Consider the following 20,000-nt stretch of genomic DNA (forward strand, 5'->3'; position numbering starts at 1 on the left):
TTTCTTACTGATATTTCTTCTGTATAATGCCCCTATCTTCACTAACCTTCAAGGCTCACAGCTGTCCAAACTTGAAAAATTTTACTATAAAATAGCCACATATGCAGTAAAACGCAACAATAAAAACACACCATTGTCTAGCACTTGGAGAAAACACTGTTACAATTACTTATCCTAGCTCTTTCACAGCTAACTATAATAAACAGACTTCTTTATAAGCTAAAAAATTGCCCAGCCATGAATAACTTAATACAACACTACTTACTCCCTTAACAGAATTTTATGCTCTAGAGAAAAAAAAAATCACTGATCAGTATAACCAAATCATGTAATACCTACAGGTAACTCTCTCTATTCAAATAGTGCAGCTAAACTATGCAACTATATTCCGCTACCACTGAAATTCATTTAAATGCAAACAAGTTTAAAACACAAGTAAAGCTTTACCTATCAGATCGATGGATCTGCTCCTACACCTCCAGGGTAACTGTCATTGTTATCTTCAACTTGCCGTTTCAAACCATCTCTTCACTGAGAATCTCATGCTCACAATCTTACCAACACTTGAATAATTTTACTAGAATCTCTGAGCCATGTACGTAGTTGTGTCACTGCTCAATACCCTACCTTTATACTTGTAATATAAAACATATGATAGCATCATCCAATTATCTCTGAAACTGCTCAATACCTTTCCTTTCAACTACAATAACAACACTTTCTGCCCTACCAAGTTCCTTCCTTCACTGCTGCTACTCTGAATTTCTAAGTACTACTCACAAAATCTATTACCTATTTGACAAACCCACTAATACACCTCTTCAAATGTCCTATGATCAACATCTGCTAAATGTGTAGTATATTTTATATTGTAACAGTTGCCTTTATTTCATATGAATGTAATCTAAACAGATGGACGGGTCATTGTTAATGTGTATTACTTCATGTCTGTTCATGCAATTACTAAGTGTCTGTTTAAAAATGTAATATGTTGGAGCTTTTCTCCCCAGGCCTCTACTGAAAAGGTTTTTTTTTTTTTTTACTAAACCCAGTTGGCCAAGCACAGTAAACAAAATAAGAATAAATAAAACTGCAATCCTCACCAGGACAAATGGCTTAGATCTAACATTTTTCTAGTTAGCAAAATTCTTCAGCTGACTCTGAGGCATCCCAGGTTTTCCCATGCAAGCTGAGAGAAATTATTACTCTTCAGCATATGCTAAAGTTAGCCCTGACACCTACTCCTAGTGGGCTGGGTCTGGTACTCTTCCTACAGAAGGTACTCAGGTGGCATCCTCACAAGATACAAAACCACCTGAATGGAGTTTTCTCAAGCTGGTGGAACAACAATTCTACTGCAAGATTCCCCCCAGCCCCCCAGACTGCTGACCTCTGCAATCTGCCATGGAATATGACCTTCAGCAAACCTATCAAAAAAAAGTTTGTCGCTTGTAACTGCAATTATCCTGCCACCATTACCCAAAGTACGCTACTTCTTGGGAGAATGAAGGCAAAGACTTGCTTGATAACACATACATTTGTTATAAGGACTCAGCATCCTCTTCATCGATACAGTCATGTACAGCGCTTGCAGAAGTGGTGCTGTGGCAACCGTCTGTGGGTCTAACTCCTAAATATCTGCACTCTTGCTCATGAACAAGACCCCACAATACTTAAGCTCCTCCACCTGTTGTAGCCTCTTCCCTCTCACTTTTAAAGAACAATCTACTTCTTGCAGGAATAGAACCATGACCTCAAAAGAGGAGGTGCCGACGGCCATCCCAACCATTTCACACTTAGCTGCGAACCAACCACTCAGCGCACATCTGAAATCAGTCATTTGAAATAGAGAGACAATAATGTTTGCAAGCAATAAAGATACCGCCATATCCTGAAACTGGCCATTCTCCATCCCTAAGCTACACCCTGAAATCTTACTTACAAAAACCATGAATGGAAAGGTAAATAACAAATATCACTGGTGGATTCCTAACACCCACAAAAGATGTAATGTCCTTAATGCTGTGAATGCAAACCCAACTCCCACTCCACAAAATATAGGGAGTAAATGGCAGCACCAGCAACCCCTATTGTATGAGTACCCAGAAGAGATTTCTGGGTACAATATCATATGCTTTCTCCAGGTCCACAGGACAAATCTTACCTTACTTTTAAATAACCTCTCCAATATCCATGAAAGGGGAGAGGGCTGACATTTTTTTAACAGGAAGAAAAGACATAGTACAGTTTTATACCTACCATAAATGTAGATGTTCGAAGATCCACATTGCTGCAGTCCTTACTTATGGGTAGTCCGCTGTCCTCGGTCGGCCCGAATACCAAAGTATTAGGCTGACGTCGATCATGGGCGCCTAGATCTGACATCAGAGCGTCAGGGTATAAAGGCGCATGACCGACGTCATATCCTCAGTCTTTTCTTGCCCCAGATGTCAGAAGGCCAAATCAGAAAGGCCACAGCCAAAAACAGAATACCTCCCAAAAACATGCACAACAACAACCATCACCTAAAGCATAGCACCAAGTCAAACTACAGGGGGGAAGGAGAGTAATTGACTGCAGCAATGTGGATCTTGAACATCTACATTTATGGTAGGTACAAAACTGTACTATGTTCTTCATCTCACATTGCTGCAGTCCTTACTTATGGGTAGAATCCCAAAGCAACGGGAAAGGGAGGATGGCAAAAATCATAAAGCATTAGGGGCCGCTAAAATGCTCTGTAAAATTGCAGTGGCAAATCCAGCCCTAGACTTAGAATAAAGAGGAAGGTGGTAATGTTTAGAAAAGGTATGCACTGAACTCCAAGTAGCTGCCTCCAAAATGTCTTTGTAGCTACCCCCCTTAGAAAGGCAGTAGAAGTAGCAGTAGCCCTAGTGGAATGAGGCCTGATTCCAGCAGGAATCTCCTTACCATGATGGGAATAACAGAAAGAAATACAAAACCCAATCCATTTAGAAATAGTTTGTTTTGAAACAGGTTTACCCTGTGAACCCAAAGCAAAAGAAACAAACAATTGCTGAGACTGTCTGAACTCCTTGGTTCTGCTCAAATAATAACGCAACTGCCTGTGAATATCCAAAGTATGCAAAATTTTCTCCCTTTATTTTGGGATTTGCATAAAAGTAGGCAAATGAATAGTTTGATTTAAGGCCACACTAGAAACCACTTTAGGCATAAAGGAAGGATTAGTACAAAGATATCCTATCCTTATGAAAAATCAGGAAAGGCTCCACTGCCATGAGGGCCTGTAATTCAGAAACCCTTCTTGCAGAGGTAATGGCCAACAAAAAAGCAGTTTTCCATGACAAATACTTTAACTCGGCAGTAGCTGCAGGCTCAAAAGGTTGTAGAGTACGTTTTTCCAACACAAAATTGAGATCCCAAGCAGGAGTAGGAGCTCTACGTGGGGGTCTTATATTCTTTGCCCCTCTAAGAAATTGCTTAAACCAAGGATGAGAGAAAAAAGGAGGGTCACAATCATAATGAGCAGAAATGGCTGCAGCATGGACCTTTATTGAGGAGAAAGACAAACCCTTGTCCAATAACTCATTAAGATATTGAAGAGCAACACTTAAATCAGGTTTGGAGACATCAAAGTCCTTTCCTTTGCTCCAAATAAAAAATCTCCTCCATTTATCAGCGTAAACTTTCCTGGTACTAGGCCTCCTGGCCTCCAAAATAACATTCAAAACTTGTTGTGGAAGCTGAGACCCTCCAGAGTCTAAAACAGAATATGCCAGGCTGTTAGATGCAGAGACTGAATCTTGACATTGAGGAAGTGACTGTCCTCTTGTGACAAAAGGTGCGGAATCAAAGGCAGAGGCCATGGAGGTTCTCGTACTAAACTCCTCAGTAGTGGGTACCAGTGTTGTCGAGGCCAATCCGCTGCTATCAAAATCATGGTTGGGTTGTCTTGTCTGGCCTTCAAAAGTACCTTGGGAAGAAGAGGCAGAGGTGGAAAGGCATATACATGCAGATTGCTCCAACTGAATGATAGAGCGTCCACCTTCCAAGCTGTGTGATGAAACATTTTGTGCAAAACTTTGGCAACTGGTAATTTAGTGGAGAAGCGAACAGATCTATGTCTGGAGTTCCCCATAACACTGTCAACTGTTGAAATACATGAGGATCCAATTTCCACTCGTGAGGATCCACTATTTGTCTGCTCAATACATCTGCTAAGGAGTTCTGTGCTCCTGGTAGAAACCTTGCCTGAAGATTGAGGTGTAGATTGAGAGCAGTTTCCCACAGAATCATCGCTTGCCTGCAAAGAGGGTAAGAATGGGTTCCCCCTGCTTGTTGATGTACCACATGACAGTAGTGTTGTCTGTTTGAATCAACACCTGCCCTGGACGAAGTAAATCTTTGAAAGCCATCAATGCAAACTGGACTGCTAACATTTCCTTCAAGTTGATATGCAAATGGTGGAGTTTGACAAGCCAATGTTTTGCACCCATTTTCCATTGAGGTGTGCTCCCCAAGCCTTGTCCGAGGCATCTGTCGTTAGAATGCGACTCGCCTCTGGCCGGGTCACAGAGAGCCCCTTGTTTAGGTGACATTCCTGAGCCCACCACAAAAACTCCTTCTGAATGCAAGGTATTATCTGAATGACAGTGTCTAGATCTTGGCAGTGCTGTGTCCACACATTTTTGAGATACCATTGAAGCTTCCTCATATGCAATTTGGCATTGGGAAGCACCAGAATACAAGATGCCATGAACCCCAAGGCTTGAAGGACTGTCCTTGCAGTCAGCCTGGACCGTAGAGACATTTGCTGGAAATAAAGAGAAAGGCTTCTTTGTTTGTCCGGGGTCAAAAAAGCCATCTGGGAAGCTGTATTCAGTCTCACACCCAGAAACCACATGTCCTGAGAGGGTACTAGACTGGACTTTGTTTCGTTCACAGAATACCCTAGGCATCTTAACACTGCCATCACATACTGTAGATGATGAAGAAGTTCGTCCTTTTCTTGTGCAACAATCAGGCAGTCGTCCAAATAAGGATAAATCTGTATTCCTGTTAGTCTGAAAAATGCTATCACTGGAGCCAGAACCTTTGTGAACACTCTGGGCGCAGTAGATAAGCCAAAGGGCAATGCAGAGAACTGATAATGTAAATTTCCAGCCAAACGCAGGTACCTCCTGCAACTGGGCCTGATAGGAACATGAAGGTAAGCCTCTTTGAGATCCAGAGTAACCATCCAGTGATCTTTCCCCAACAGAGGTAAAAGCTGTTGTAAAGTCAGCATCTTGAACTTTGGAATGTCCAGGTAAGTGTTGAGGATAGATAAATCCAAAATTGGTCTCCACGTGTTTCCTTTCTTTGGAACCAGAAACAGGCGAGAATAAAATCCTAGGCCCACTTCTGACAGAGGAACTGGCTGTATAGCTCCTATTTGAAGAAGTAAAGAAATTTGTCTGTGAGCCTCTATCCTTTGCCGAGGAGGGACGTCTGGCATGCCTTTGAAAGGAGGCATGGTATGGAAATAGAACTTGTAACCTCGGTTTATAATGTCCAATACCTATTTGTCCTGGGTGACTAAATGCCAATTTTGCTTGAAAAGAGCCAACTTTCCTCCCAAAGGAGCTGCCAGGCAAGAAGAATCTGGCAGCTGAAAATGCAGGTCATTGGGCCTGTTTACAAAAGGACTGGCCCCTGCCCTCACCAGCAGATTGAGCAGGCGAACTCCATTGTCTCAGCCTGAAGGTACTCTGAGCTCTGCCCCTACCACGCCTAGATCTACCCCTAGACTGAGAATCAGAAGAAGGTACGCCCACCCCTTAGTAGGCCAATTTCTACTAAACTTTGGAGGTTGTACCTGCAAAAAATCTTTAACAGTCTGCATAGACTTAGCCTTGTCTTCCATTTTCTTTAAGACTGACTCCACAGGAGGACCAAACAAAACTTCAGACTGTAAAGGGCATCCAGAATTCTAGACTTAACATGCTCAGACAAATTCTGATCCTTAAGCCAGGCGTGCCTACGAATAACTGAACCAGTGGCAGCCACCCTAGAAGAAGCCTGTAAAGCATCAAAACCACATTGCAAAGAGTGCTTACCCACCTGTTCAGAAACATGCACTAAATCCTGCAATTCTTTACACTCTATGCCCTCTGCCAAAGCATCCACTTTAGATCTTAGCTGAGAAAGGAGGAAATTCTGATACTTCAACATATGAAACTGGCAGTTCAAAGCTCTCATTGCTAAAGTAGAAGAGGTATACACCTTCTTACCCATCTATCCAAAGCTCTAGCTTCCTTATCCAGAGGAACCGGATTCTTAACAACAGAGGCTCTAACACCCTTAGGCCCCTGACTAATAGTTTCTGGGTCCGCCCTAGGACTCTTATACAGATATTTATGAGCCTCAGGCACCCTGTAATACCTGTCCGGTTTAACTGGGGCAGGAGGTACAGAATCTGGATTAAGGGAAGCTTCTGAGAAAACATCTGAAACAACATCCAAAACCGGAGGTATAGCTAAGGGTCTATGCTGTGGTAAAAACAAAAACTCCCTAAGCCTCTTCCGTGAATCAGAGTAATCCTGTCCCTCCCACTTAAAATGCTCCCTCATGGAATGCAGAGTTTCTGAAAATGAAAAATCCTCTGGAGGAGAAGCAGAAGGAGTGGAATCCTCTGCATCAGAATCAGAATAAGGAGGGAAATCTTGAATGTCCTCAGCAGAAGACTCTGAATCATCTGAGGCCTGCTCCAAACTTTCCAACTCTGGCTCCATCCTGGGCCTCTTATCAGGAGGGGGCATAGAACCTCTAATTAAAGTAATCAAATCCTCTGCCATTTTAAGCATGTGCTTTTTAGGCACAGACCCTGAAGAACCAGAACTGACACCTGAGGCAGGCAAAACAGACCTGCCCTTAGAAGGAGCCTTAGAAACAGTAGCAGAAGGCCTAACCACCTTAGGCATAGAAGGGAGAATAGTAACCTGAGAGGCCCCTTCAGCCTGACCTGCCTCCTGAGAGGCCACATCTTGTAAAATCAAAGTTTCCCCCTGGGACTCAACAGAAACTTCAGCCGGATCCACCTGTTCAGCTGTAGCTTCTAAAGGTCCGGCGTCCAAAACGGACGAACCATCCTGCCTAGGCTTTAAAGATTTGTCTTTGCGCTTCTTAGTAGAAGCAGGCGCCGGAACATCCGACGGCATATTATAATTACACCTCTTGCCAAAGACTAACCTAGCGCAATCTAACCTCCGTTTTATAGTGCGCTTATTAAACCTAGCACAAAACCGACACCCAACTACGCGTGCTTCGTCCCAAACAAGGAATACAAAGCGAGTGGTAATCCCTATGCGGTATCTGTTTCCCACAAGAAATACAATTATTCACTTTTTCTGACATCCGGTAAGTAACTGAGGCAAGAAAAAAAGTACAGTTTTGTACCTACCATAAATGTAGATGTTCGAAGATCCACATTGCTGCAGTCCTAACACTTGGGTAGTCCGCTGTCCCTCGGTCGGCCCGAATATCAGAGTATAAGGCTGACGTCGGTCAAGGCGCATTTGACTGACATCAGAACGTCAGGGTACAAATGCGCATGACCGACGTCATATCCTCAGTCTTTTCTTGCCCCAGATGTCAGAAGACCCTAAAAAGAAAGGTCAAAACCCATAGACAGCAACTAAACAACTAACCAGCCTAACACCAAAAATATGTACAATACATACAATATATACAATTATACAATTATACCTCAGATGGATAACCCAACCCACACAACCACCTCAAACTACAGAGGGGAAGGAGGGAGGGTAAATTGGACTGCAGCAATGTGGATCTTCGAACATCTACATTTATGGCAGGTACAAAACTGTACTATGTTCTTCATCTCACATTGCTGCAGTCCTAACACTTGGGTAGAATCCCAAAGCAGAGGTAAGGGAGGATGGCTAAACTATAATGAAGCAGGAGCTGCCAAAATGCCCTGCAACACAGCAGTGGCAAAACCAGCCCTGGAGTTAGAGTACAGTGGAAGGTGATAATGCCTAGAGAAGGTATGCACTGAACTCCAAGTGGCTGCCTCCAAAATATCCTTAGTAGCCACCCCCCTCAAAAAAGCTGTTGAAGTGGCAGTAGCCCTAGTGGAATGAGGCCTAATCCCAGCTGGAATCTCTTTGCCATGATGGGAATAACAGAAAGCAATGCAAAATCCAATCCACTTAGAAATAGTTTGTTTTGACACGGGCTTGCCCTGAAAGCACAAAGCAAAAGAAACTAATAACTGCTGAGATTGTCTGAACCCTTTAGTTCTGTCCAAATAATATCGCAACTGCCTGTGTACATCTAAAGTCTGCAAAATCTTTTCCCCTTTAGTTTGGGGATTTGCATAAAAAGTAGGCAAATGAATAGTTTGGTTTAAAGCCACACTAGAAACCACTTTAGGCATAAAGGAAGGATTAGTACATAAAGATACCCTATCCTTATGGAAAATTAAGAAAGGCTCAACTGCCATAAGGGCCTGCAATTCAGAAACCCTTCTTGCAGAGGTAATGGCCAACAAAAAGCAGTCTTCCATGACAAATATTTCAACTCAGCAGTAGCTGCAGGCTCAAAAGGTTGTAGAGTGAGTTTCTCCAACACAAAATTGAGATCCCAAGCAGGAGTAGGAGCCCTTCGTGGGGTCTTATATTCTTTGCCCTCTAAGAAATTGCTTGAACAAAGGATGAGAAAACAATGGTGGGTCACAGTCATAGTGAGCTGAAATTGCTGCAGCATGAATCTTAATAGAAGAGAAGGACAAACCTTTGTCCAATAACTCAGTAAGATATTGAAGAGCCACACTTAAATCAGGCTCAGAAACATCCAAATCCTTAGCTGCACTCCAAAATAAAAATCTCTTCCATTTATCTGCGTACACTTTCCTTGTACTAGGCCTTCTAGCTTCCAAAATCACATTCAAAACTTGTTGTGGAAGTTGAGACCCTCTATGGTTTAAAACAGAATATGCCATGCTGTTAGGTGAAGAGAGTGAAGTTTGACATTGAGCAAATGACTGTCCTCCTGGGACAACAGATGTGGAATCAAAGGCAAAGGCCATGGAGGCTTCTGTACTAGACTTCTCAGTAATGGGTACCAGTGCTGTCGAGGCCAATCTGGAGCTATCAAAATCATCCTTGGCTTGTCCTGTCTGACCTTTAGAAGTACCTTTGGGAGGAGAGGCAGAGGTGGAAAGGCATACACATGAAGATTTTTCCAACTGAAAGAAAGAGCATCCACTTTCCAAGCTGTGGGATGAAACCTCTGTGCAAAACTTTGGCAGCTGGTGGTTTAGTGGAGAAGCGAACAGATCTAGGTCTGGAGTTCCCCAGGACACTGTCAATTTCTGAAATACATGAAGATCCAGTTTCCACTCGTGGGGATCCATGATTTGTCTGCTTAACACATCTGCTAAGGAGTTCTGTGCTACCGGCAGAAACCTTGCCTGAAGACTTAGTTGTAAACTGAGAGCAGTCTCCCACAAAATCATTGCTTGCCTGCATAGAGGATAAGAATGTGTTCCCCTTGCTTGTTGATGTACCACATGACAGTTGTGTTGTCTGTTAGAATCAACACCTGCCCTGGAAGAAGTAAATCCTTGAAAGCTATTAATGCAAACTGGACTGCTAACATCTCCTTCAAGTTGATATGTAGATGCTGTAGTCTGACAGGCCACTTGTCTTGTATCCACTTTCCGTTTAGATGAGCTCCCAAGCTTTGTCTGAGGCATCTGTCGTTAAAATTTGACTCGCCTCTGGCCGGGTCACAGAGAGTCCCTTGTTTAGGTGACATTCCTGAGCCCACCACAAAAATTCCTTTTGAATGCAAGGTATTATTTGAATGACAGTGTCCAGATGCTGGCAGTGCTGTGTCCATACATTTTGAGATACCATTGCAACTTCCTCATATGCAGTTTGGCATTGGGAAGCACCAGAATACAAGATGCCATGAACCCTAAGGCTTGAAGGACTGTCCTTGCAGTCAGCCCGGACTGAAGAGATAGATGATGGAAGTAAAGGGAAAGATTCTTTTGTTTGTCCGGGGTTAGAAAGGCCATCTGGGATGCTGTATTCAGTCTTACACCCAGAAAGCACATGTCTTGAGAGGGTACTAGACTGGACTTTATTTCGTTCACAGAATACCCCAGGCATCTTAGCACTGCTATCACATATTCCAAATGACGAAGAAGCTCGTCCCTTCCTTGAGCCAGAATCAGGCAATTGTCCAAATAAGGATAGATTTGTATTCCTTTCAGCCTGAAGAAAGCTATCACTGGAGCCAGAACTTTCGTAAATACTCTGGGCGCAGTAGATAAGCCAAAGGGCAATGCAGAGAACTGATAGTGAGAAGTCCCAGTCCGAAAACGCAGATATTTCCTGCAACTTAGCCTGATAGGAACATGAAGGTAAGCCTCCTTGAGATCCAAAGTTACCATCCAGTGATCCTTGCCCAGTAGAGGTAAAAGCTGTTGTAACGTCAACATTTTGAACTTGGGAATGTCCAGATAAGTGTTGAGGATAGATAAATCCAAAATTGGTCTCCACGTGTTCCCCTTTTTGGCACAAGGAACAGGCGAGAATAAAATCCTAGGCCCCTTTCTGGCATAGGAACCGGCTGTATGGCCCCTATTTGGAGTAACAGAGAAATTTGCTTGTGAGCCTCTATTCTTTGTTGAGGAGGAATGTCTGGCATGCCTTTGAAAGGAGGCAAGGTATGGAAATAAAACCTGTAACCGTGATGTATGATATCCAGTACCCATCTGTCTTGGGTAATCAAACTCCAATTTTCTTTGAAAAGTGCCAACCTTCCTCCCAAAGGTGCTGCCAGGAGAGAAGGTTCTGGCAGCTGAAAAGATAGGTCATTGGGTCTGTTTACGAAAGGACTGACCCCTGCCCTCACCCGAAGACTGTGCAGGAGAACTCCCTGTTCTAGGCCTGAAAGAGCCCTGACCTCTGCCCCTGCCACGTCTAGATCTACCCCTAGACTGGGAATCATAAGAAGGATACGTCCACCCTTTAGTAGGCCAATTTCTACTAAACTTTGGAGGCTGAACCTGCAAAAAATCTTTAACAGTCTGCATAGACTTAGCCTTGTCTTCCATTTTCTTTAAAACTGCCTCAACAGGAGAACCAAACAAGACATCAGATTGCAAAGGGGCATCCAAAATCCTAGTTTTAACATGGTCAGATAAATTTTGATCCCTCAGCCAGGCATGCCTGAAGAACTGACCCAGTGGCAGCCACCTAGACGAGGCCTGAACAGCATCAAAACCACATTGCAAAGAATGCTTACCCACCTGTTCAGAAACATGCACTAAATCTTGTAACTCTTTACAATCAATACCTTCCGCCAGAGCATCAACCTTAGATTTCAACTGTGAAAGGAGATAATTTTGATATTTCAACATGTGAAACTGGCAATTCAAAGCTCTCATAGCTAGAGTGGAAGAAGTATAAACTTTCTTTCCCCACCTATCCAAGGCCCTGGCCTCTTTATCTGCCGGAACTGGATTCTTGACAACAGAAGCCTTAACACCCTTAGGCCCCTGGCTAACAGTTTCTGGGTCTGCCCTAGGACTCTTAAAAAGATACTTATGAGCTTCAGGCACCCTATAATACCTATCTGGTTTAACAGGAGCAGAAGGCAAAGAATCAGGATTAAGAGAAGCTTCTGCAAACACATCTTCCACCACATTCAGAACAGGAGGAATAGCTAAAGGCCTATGTTGGGGTAAAAACAAAAATTCCCTAAGCCTTTTCCTGGAATCAGAGAAATCCTGACCTTCCCATTTAAAATGCTCTCTCATGGAGTGAAGGGTCTCTGAAAAAGAAAAATCCTCAGGAGGAGAAGCAGAAGGAGTAGAATCATCCACATCAGAATCAGAATAATGAGAATACTCCTGCAAGTCTTCAGTCAAGACTCAGACACATCCAAGCCTGCTCAAAATCCCCCAACACAGGTTCCATCCTAGGCCTCTTATCAGGAGGGGGCATAGAGCCTCTAATCAAAGTAATTAAATCTTCTGCCATTTTAAGCATGTGCTTCTTGGGCACTGAACCTGAAGAACTAGGAGTGACACCCACAGAAGCAAAACTAGACCTGCCTCTAGGAGAAGCCTTGGAAGCAGAAAGAGAGGGCCTAGACACCTTAGGAAGGGAGGGGAGTACAGTTACCTGAGAAGCCCCTACAGCCTGACCTGCCTCCTGGGAGGCCACATCCTGTAAAAACACAGTTTCTCCCTGGGACTCCAGAGAGGCCTCCGCCGAACCACCGGTTCCACTGACGCTCTAAAGAACCGGCGTCCGGTTCGGACTCCTCTAACCTAGGTTTAACTGCCTTGTCCTTACGCTTCTTTGAGGAAGCCGGCGTCGGAGCATCCGACGGCATATTGTAATTGCACCGCTTCCCAAAGACCAACCTGGCACAATCCAACCTACGCTTTATAGTGCGTTTATTGAACCTAGCACAAAAGCGACACCCAACAACGTCGTGCTCAGGTCCCAAACAAGGTATACACAAATTATGGTAATCCCTATGCGTATCTGTTTCCCACAAGAAATACAGTTATTCACTTTTTCTGACATCCGGTAAACCACTGAGGCAAGAAAAAAACAAAATATTCCCCAACGGGGTACTTAACCAACTCTGACTTCAGTCTGAAACTCCGAATTCGAAAAATTTCATAACGCCGAACGGCACTTGCAACACTGCTTCTGCATCGGACCATGCGGCAAAAAAGACTGAGGATATGACGTCGGTCATGCGCATTTGTACCCTGACGTTCTGATGTCAGTCAAATGCGCCTTGACCGACGTCAGCCTTATACTCTGATATTCGGGCCGACCGAGGGACAGCGGACTACACAAGTGTTATGACTGCAGCAATGTGAGATGAAGAACATCAAAAATATTCCCCAACGGGGTACTTAGCCCAACTTGGTATCGGTCTGAAACTCCGAAAACGAAAAATTTCAGAACGCCGAATGGCACTTGCAACGCTGCTTCTGCATCGGACCATGCGGCAAAAAAGACTGAGGATATGACGTCGGTCATGCGCCTTTATACCCTGACGCTCTGATGTCAGATCTAGGCGCCCATGACCGACGTCAGCCTAATACTTTGGTATTCGGGCCGACCGAGGACAGCGGACTACCCATAAGTAAGGACTGCAGCAATGTGAGATGAAGAACATCACACTAGTTTTCTTAAATCAGAGAAACAGCTACTGGACAAAGTCTCCATTCCATCACCCTGGATCAGACCTGCCCAGGGAAGCTAAGCTGGTTACATAATTAAGAGAGATATACAGAGTAAAGCTGAAGAGGACAAAGCCCTCCTCTAAGAAAAACTGAAATTGAAATTTTGAATAAAAGACTTTTTAACAATTTAATTAATTCAAAAGTCCATTCTAGCACTTATGTCTCAATAAACAGGAAATAAAATTCATGTCACTGTACAGCTATAAGAGAATCAGTGGTCTTATACATTGTGCTCTTAACCTAGTCAGGGCTGAAGTGACAATAACTGCCTTGTAACTGCACAATTCCTTCCCATACATGCAGAGCAAGATCCAGCACTAAGCGAATGAGGCAGTCACCTAGGGCCCACTGGCTGTGAGGGGGGGGGCCTGCAGGCTGGGATGGGGCCCAATGGCTGTCATATTTGCTTTTCTAATTTAAAAAAAAAAAAAGAGCTACATGCATTTTTTAAGGCCCGATGCATCATTGTCTCACACAGCTGTTGCGTCTGTGTGTCCCTGCATCACCGTCGCACAGACCTATTGCTTGCTTCAGTTCCGTACGTGGAATTTTTTATTTAAAAAAAAAAAAAAAAAAAAAAAAAAAAAAATACACGTTCCTCTGCTTCTTCCATGCATGGACTGTAAACTGCTTGGACCTGTGTGAATAAGCACAATCAGACAGAGATAAGAGGTGTGTGTAAGCACGACTGGACAGAAATAAGAGGTGGGTGTGAGCTCTATTTGACAGGGGTAAGAGGTGTGTGTTTGTGTGTGTGTGTGAGCATGATCAGACACAGGTAAGAGGGCTGTGTGTGTGTGAGCACGACTGGACAGAGGTAACAGGTGTGTGTGCATGTGAGCATGATCGGATAGAGGTAAGAGGTGCGTGTGAGCAAGATCGAACAGATGTAAGAGGTGTGTGTGTTAGCAACATCAGACAGAGGTAAGAGGTGCATGTGCCAGCACCATCAGACAGAGATAAGAGGTGCATGTGCCAGCACCATCAGACAGAGATAAGAGTTATACGAGTGAGAACAATCAGACAGAGGTAAGATGTGTGTGTAAGCCCAACTGTACAGAAATAAGAGAGGGGTGTATGTGTGTGTGTGTGTCTATGCATGTGAGCATGATCAGACAGAGATATGAGGCACGTGTGTGTGTGCGTGTATGATCAGTCAGAGGTAAGAGGTGTTGGTGTGTAAAATGCCTAGTTGGGGATGGTAGGTTAGCTAACTTGCTTAGGCTCAAACCCTGTACATTAGTTACAGGGGACAAAAGCCTGAATCCTCCACACCAACTACCAAGCTGCTAAAAAAACTGAGTTTCCAGTGCATTTTCAAGGAATGGAGTTTGAAGTGCATTTTTCAAGGAATTGTGAGCGTCACGGGAAGAGAAGTTTTCTGCTTCTCATGCTGTCTTGTTTACAATGTGCAGCTGTTTTGTTTAGTAAATGGTATTACTACTGAGTTATATCATTTAAAAGCAGTGTTAGCAGCACAACAGGTAGCATACTTATTTTGATGTAGAAGGCTGTGGGTTCTACACCCACAGCATGTAGATGGTTTGCTGATACTGTGTTGTACTTTAAAGGGGGGTGGGGAGTGCTGCAGTCCTGAGTATGTCCTCCTTTGGATGAGATACTTAGTAGCTATGAACCTGTTGTTGGTTTACCATCCATTCCCTATTGCAATATTACCAGGTTACTAATTGTTTTAATGCAACATAGGCAGGCACTGAATTTGTATAGGATACAATGAAATATAAAGTTGCTTGCTAGCAGCAACCTCTTCATTTGTTACAGATCTCTTTTTAAGGTGGAATTACTGAGATGACTTTTACTTCTGTAGAGGTTGTGGATTGTAACGACAGAAGTTTGAGTGGCCTTTTATGGTTGAAATGTTCTGAATCAGGCAGTTTTGTCAATATTGGTTTGCACGTTTTGTTTCATTGCTTACTGGAAAAATGTTCAAAACCACAAATTGAAAACACACACCAACAAGTAGTGCTGCATTATACACAGAATATAATTTAATACAATCAAGAAGGTGAATAAAAGAACACATACATGTATGCATGGTCCTAAAAATGTGTTGCAGTGTCTATGGTTTGAAAATACTACAGTCAGCATATGAATTATGTCAGAAAAAGCTGTGATCCCCACCATTTCTACACGACAGAAACCTCTTGAATTTAACCAGCTAACCTCTCAGTCCAGGAGGACGAATGCTGTTGGCAGAATCAGGTCATAAGAAAACGCAAAATACTAAGCACAGATGTAACATTGTTGCTGGCAGAATGGCATGTTTCGGATAAGCTACAAAATACGAGGTCCCTTCTTTGCAGCCCTGTCAGAGTCTATGTGAAAGAAAAAACTTCAGTGGTGTTTATTAGAAAAAAAATGAATATGGGTATGAGGTACTTAACATCATAGCTACCCAACCATCATTAATGGAATGGTCCTAATTTAACACCCCCATGAACCAATGCAGGGGAAAATAAATGAAATAAGATGCCTGCTGGGGGAACCTGCACATCTAGCAAATGCTTGAAAATCACCAAGAGCAGTGGTAGAAACTGGGGACAGCAATGCAATCAAATAGTACATATTAGTCATCTACACACCACTGCACATTTATTAGGACTGACAACAGAAAATGCAGAAAAGCCCACCTGGAAAGTGAAGTCCATCAACAAGCTTATGGACTGAATTCAATTTCACTGACCCAGACCCCTGCTTAACAGTGGCACAAGGGATGCAGCCTGTGGTGGCTAGCTTTAAGTGCAACTCATTTGAGCTCATCACTCTAATGTGTTATCTCACATGGACAATTTATGGCCTGTTCTGTGGCAAAGACGGAAAAAGCCCTATGACCAAGACAATTCAAAACTGATTAGTTGCTCGGGCAGTGGAAGAGCCAGGAAGAGGAGGTTGGAAGTGAGAAGTGTAAGTATGTTTGACCATACTGGGGGAGGGTCACTTGTTAGCCAATTACTTCTGTGCAAGTAAAAGTTCGCAAAACACTACGGGCTACAGGACCAGGGGACATGAGCTTGGTGGTCCTAGCCCAGTGATGGAAGACCGCACAGGCATGTAGAAGAATGCAGAGGAGGGCAAACGAAAATGGATGCTCACCTCACCCCCTAGGGGGTAAGGTCAGGGATGTAACATATAGACTCAATATCTCAATGCAGGATCCCTGCAAGGGTCAGAATAGACAGAAGCTAATACCAAGGATGCCTGTATAATGCCCCAAATCAGCATCTCTCACTCTCAGTGGGAATACTGTTAATGGGGAGAATGAATTATCCATGCTCATGGAAACAGGATGATGGACAACAAAAGCTGGGTAAAAGTAAACAAGGAAAAAAATACCTGACTTTTTTAAATCAAGACCGAGTGCAGAGGTATCAGTTCAGTATTCAGTGAGTGGAATTCTAAGAGATGATCAATAAACTATTGACCTTTATCCATGAAACCACTGGAGGCATGTGCATTCAGTTAGACTAACTGGGGAAAACATTACAGAGGCCACTCCAAAAAGAAATATTCTTTAACCCGTGTGCATCATGAAAGGAAACAAAAAAATGTAAGCCAAACATACCAAGCACTGCACTGCCCATAGTAGCTTGAGTATTTTCTAATTTAAGATGCATTCATATACAAACGAAGTACACTGAGAACATATAATGACAGAAAACTAATAGGTCTGTTAATGTGTTGGAAGGACATGAACACAGCTAGTAAAAATGACACCACTTTACAGTTAACTAATAACCTAATGTGCCACTTAATGAGTGCAGATTATCATTAGTTAGATATGGGACAGAGTTCAAACAAAAAGAACAAATGATACACACATATGACGTACTGTCATGTTAATCTTCTTCGATCCCATCACTGAAAAGCAATGTCAGCATGCTTTCCCATAATGCTGAAATGGTATTAGTTTCTTGGACATGGTCACTCAGTCATGCCACCTTGACTACAGGCTTTAATTTACCAGAGACAAAATTTAGTTCTTTTATAAGAAATTTCTGGAACTTCTTGTCTAAAACTCTAACTGAAGAACTTTCAGACAACATAGTTTTCAATGCAATTTTCAGCGAACACAACGTATTTTCAGCCTGCACGTGTGTGTCACAAACGTTTACAGTTACACAGCATTTGTGTTTTTACCTGTCGAACAGTCATGAACGTCTTTGCATCACTCTTCTCCCCGTCAGTCACATGCTGTCACAAACTTGTTTTACCTACAGACACAGTGAAAAGAATTACTAGGTAATGCACTCATGATTTTGCTCTTACATCGACCCACCCAGTCCCACTGGCAGTGCTCTTTATTTTTAAATAAATACACAATTCAAGAACAAATTTAGTCCATGCTGCACGGAAGGCAAATCATACAGTTACATGAATTTTGCAGGTTTCAAAGAAAGCAAAGACAGACATTCATGCACGTCTCCTCGAGCACAAAAACTGTTATCCTGAAAATTCGAGCCTACAACATTGCTTAACTTTCCGTTTTTCTTTGATACTCTTAACATGTTGTTATTGGAACTTATCTGGGCTCTTTAGCATTAACTTTGCCAATATTATCCCATCACAGTAACAATCTTTTTAGATGCTCAACGCCATACCCCTCAGCCTCTAAATTCAAGAAATCAGGATAAAGCTAAAATAATGGGGAAAAGGGCCTAAAAACAGTGACAATTTTTAAATATTGCTCTTATAAAAAGTTAGAAATTTGTAGAACAGATGTTGTATTAGCATGTGTTTTCTAAAGGATATGAAGTCTGAAACTCACATTTGCCATTATTTAGGGACTTCAATCCTGAAAAAATTCCCAGAAAAATGCACATTTTGTGAAGAGTAGTCTACAAGGTGAGCCGAAAATTGATACATTCTGTGAAAATCTGGACAGTTTTGAGGTACGACTTATACGAATTGCTGCCACACGATTTCCTCAGTATTTACAAAGACCACTATCCTGATTTTACCCCAACTGCTGACAGTAAGCACTGCCCTGTGGTTATTCTCTGTACACAAATCAGTTGCTGTCTAACACTGCTTTCAGCTTCCAGTGCAGTGTCTACATTCATGCTGGGTTACGTATTCATAAGAGCCATTCTGTTTAAAGTGATTAACAAAATAAGCATTAAACTCTCAAAAAAACTCAGCATATTCAATTTACATTGGTAATCACTTTCGTCAGTATATATGCACTGTTGACAAAAACCACAATGCTTGTAAAGCACTAAATTCATACTGCATCTACTGTCTGAGGTAACCCTGTGTTACAATTACATACAGTTTAATGGCTATCTGTGATGTATACTGCTACTTCTGCCTTGTCATGGCCTTAGATCTCATTACCAAAGTAACTGTGACAGTCCTCTAATTACTCAGAAGTTAATGGATGATCTACAGTTACTATTACCACTGCAGAGCCAGTAAGCTGAGGTTACTCACTGTCCACAGTAACAAGTGCAGTGAAGTTACCACACTGTGCACTTAAACAGCCAGATGTTACCAGCACTACGAACATGTTACTCAAAGTTCTTAGCAACCATAATACCATTCCTCTGAATAACTAATGTCATTACTTTACTCTCATTGCTGACAGTAAGTAATATAATACTCCAGTATAAACTGCCTTAACATTACTCTGTTTCAGTAGCTTAAGCCCAAGGTTGCTCACTCCAAGCAGCTTAAATGCTAAGGTTACTTAATATCAGTAAGGTTACTCAGAGTACTTGAATTCTGAAGCTACTCACAGTTCCTAGCAATCTCCATCCTAAAAATGTTTACACTATAATCATGTAGCCAAAGCTCTAAGGTTGCCCTCACTAACTTCTGTCTTAAGGACACATAAGAGTGTTCAGAGTAGCAAATGTTAAGGTTTTTTGTAAAGTCATCCTAAAGTCATCCATACTTTGAGGAGATGAAGCACTAAGGCTGCTCTCTGCTGTAAATGAGCTCTGTTCTGAGATTACTCACTACACTCAAAAGTAGCTAACTGCTATTGTTACTCATTGCTTAAATGAACCTTCACCCTGAAGGTACTGGCACTACTCAAACTGAAATGCCCTTAGGTTACTCTTACCTCTAGTAATAACTAATGCTCTATGTTTCCTCACACAGGTCACAATCGGGACAATCCTGAGACTAATGAATTGGCTCACATTAGATATAGTACAGGGGAATAAAACAGGACTCTCACAGATTTCTATTTTTCATCCGAAGGAATTTTAAAGCAGAAATCACCCCCCCCCCCCAAAAAAAAAAAAAAAAAAACACAGCTACAGGTAAGAACTCTTTTAAGATATTTTTCCATTATAAATGTGTTACTTACATAAACACAAATAACGTCAGGACCACGTTCTCAAACAAAAAACTAAGTCTGCACAGACATCAACTGTAGAGTTGCACACAGTAGTGAAATGCATCATTTTGTTAAACAGCTGTCACCAAGACAAAATTTCATGAATTCCAGTTCAATAAATTGCTACTTGCTACAGAATAGCATTACAGCTTTTGTTATAGTATATTATACCGTGACAGACAATACTTAGGTTACTGACATGAATTCTACAACTGTATTACTCACAGTAAACTACCAGTAACAGCCATATTACTTACAATAAAGTACCATTTTATGTTATATTACAGTATAGTACCAGTGTATAACAGCCATATTACTTACAGTAAAGTGCCAGTGTAAGACATCCATATGACTCATAGTTTAATA

At 42.3% G+C, this 20,000-nt stretch overlaps 1 protein-coding gene across 1 annotated transcript in view; it reads right to left on the minus strand.

Moving 5' to 3' along the window:
* Positions 1–20,000, minus strand: part of LOC122790908 (zinc finger protein 536-like) — a 517,195-nt gene that overhangs the window by 317,927 nt on the left and 179,268 nt on the right. Inside the window, exon 2 of the mRNA XM_044058592.1 lies at positions 17,429–17,502. The gene's annotated coding sequence lies outside the window, so the exon portion shown is untranslated. The remainder of the gene's footprint in view (positions 1–17,428; positions 17,503–20,000) is intronic.

This window comes from Protopterus annectens, chromosome 16.part0 (assembly GCF_019279795.1).
Source record: "Protopterus annectens isolate FY-2018-M chromosome 16.part0, PAN1.0, whole genome shotgun sequence".
NCBI classification, from domain to species: domain Eukaryota; kingdom Metazoa; phylum Chordata; order Ceratodontiformes; family Protopteridae; genus Protopterus; species Protopterus annectens.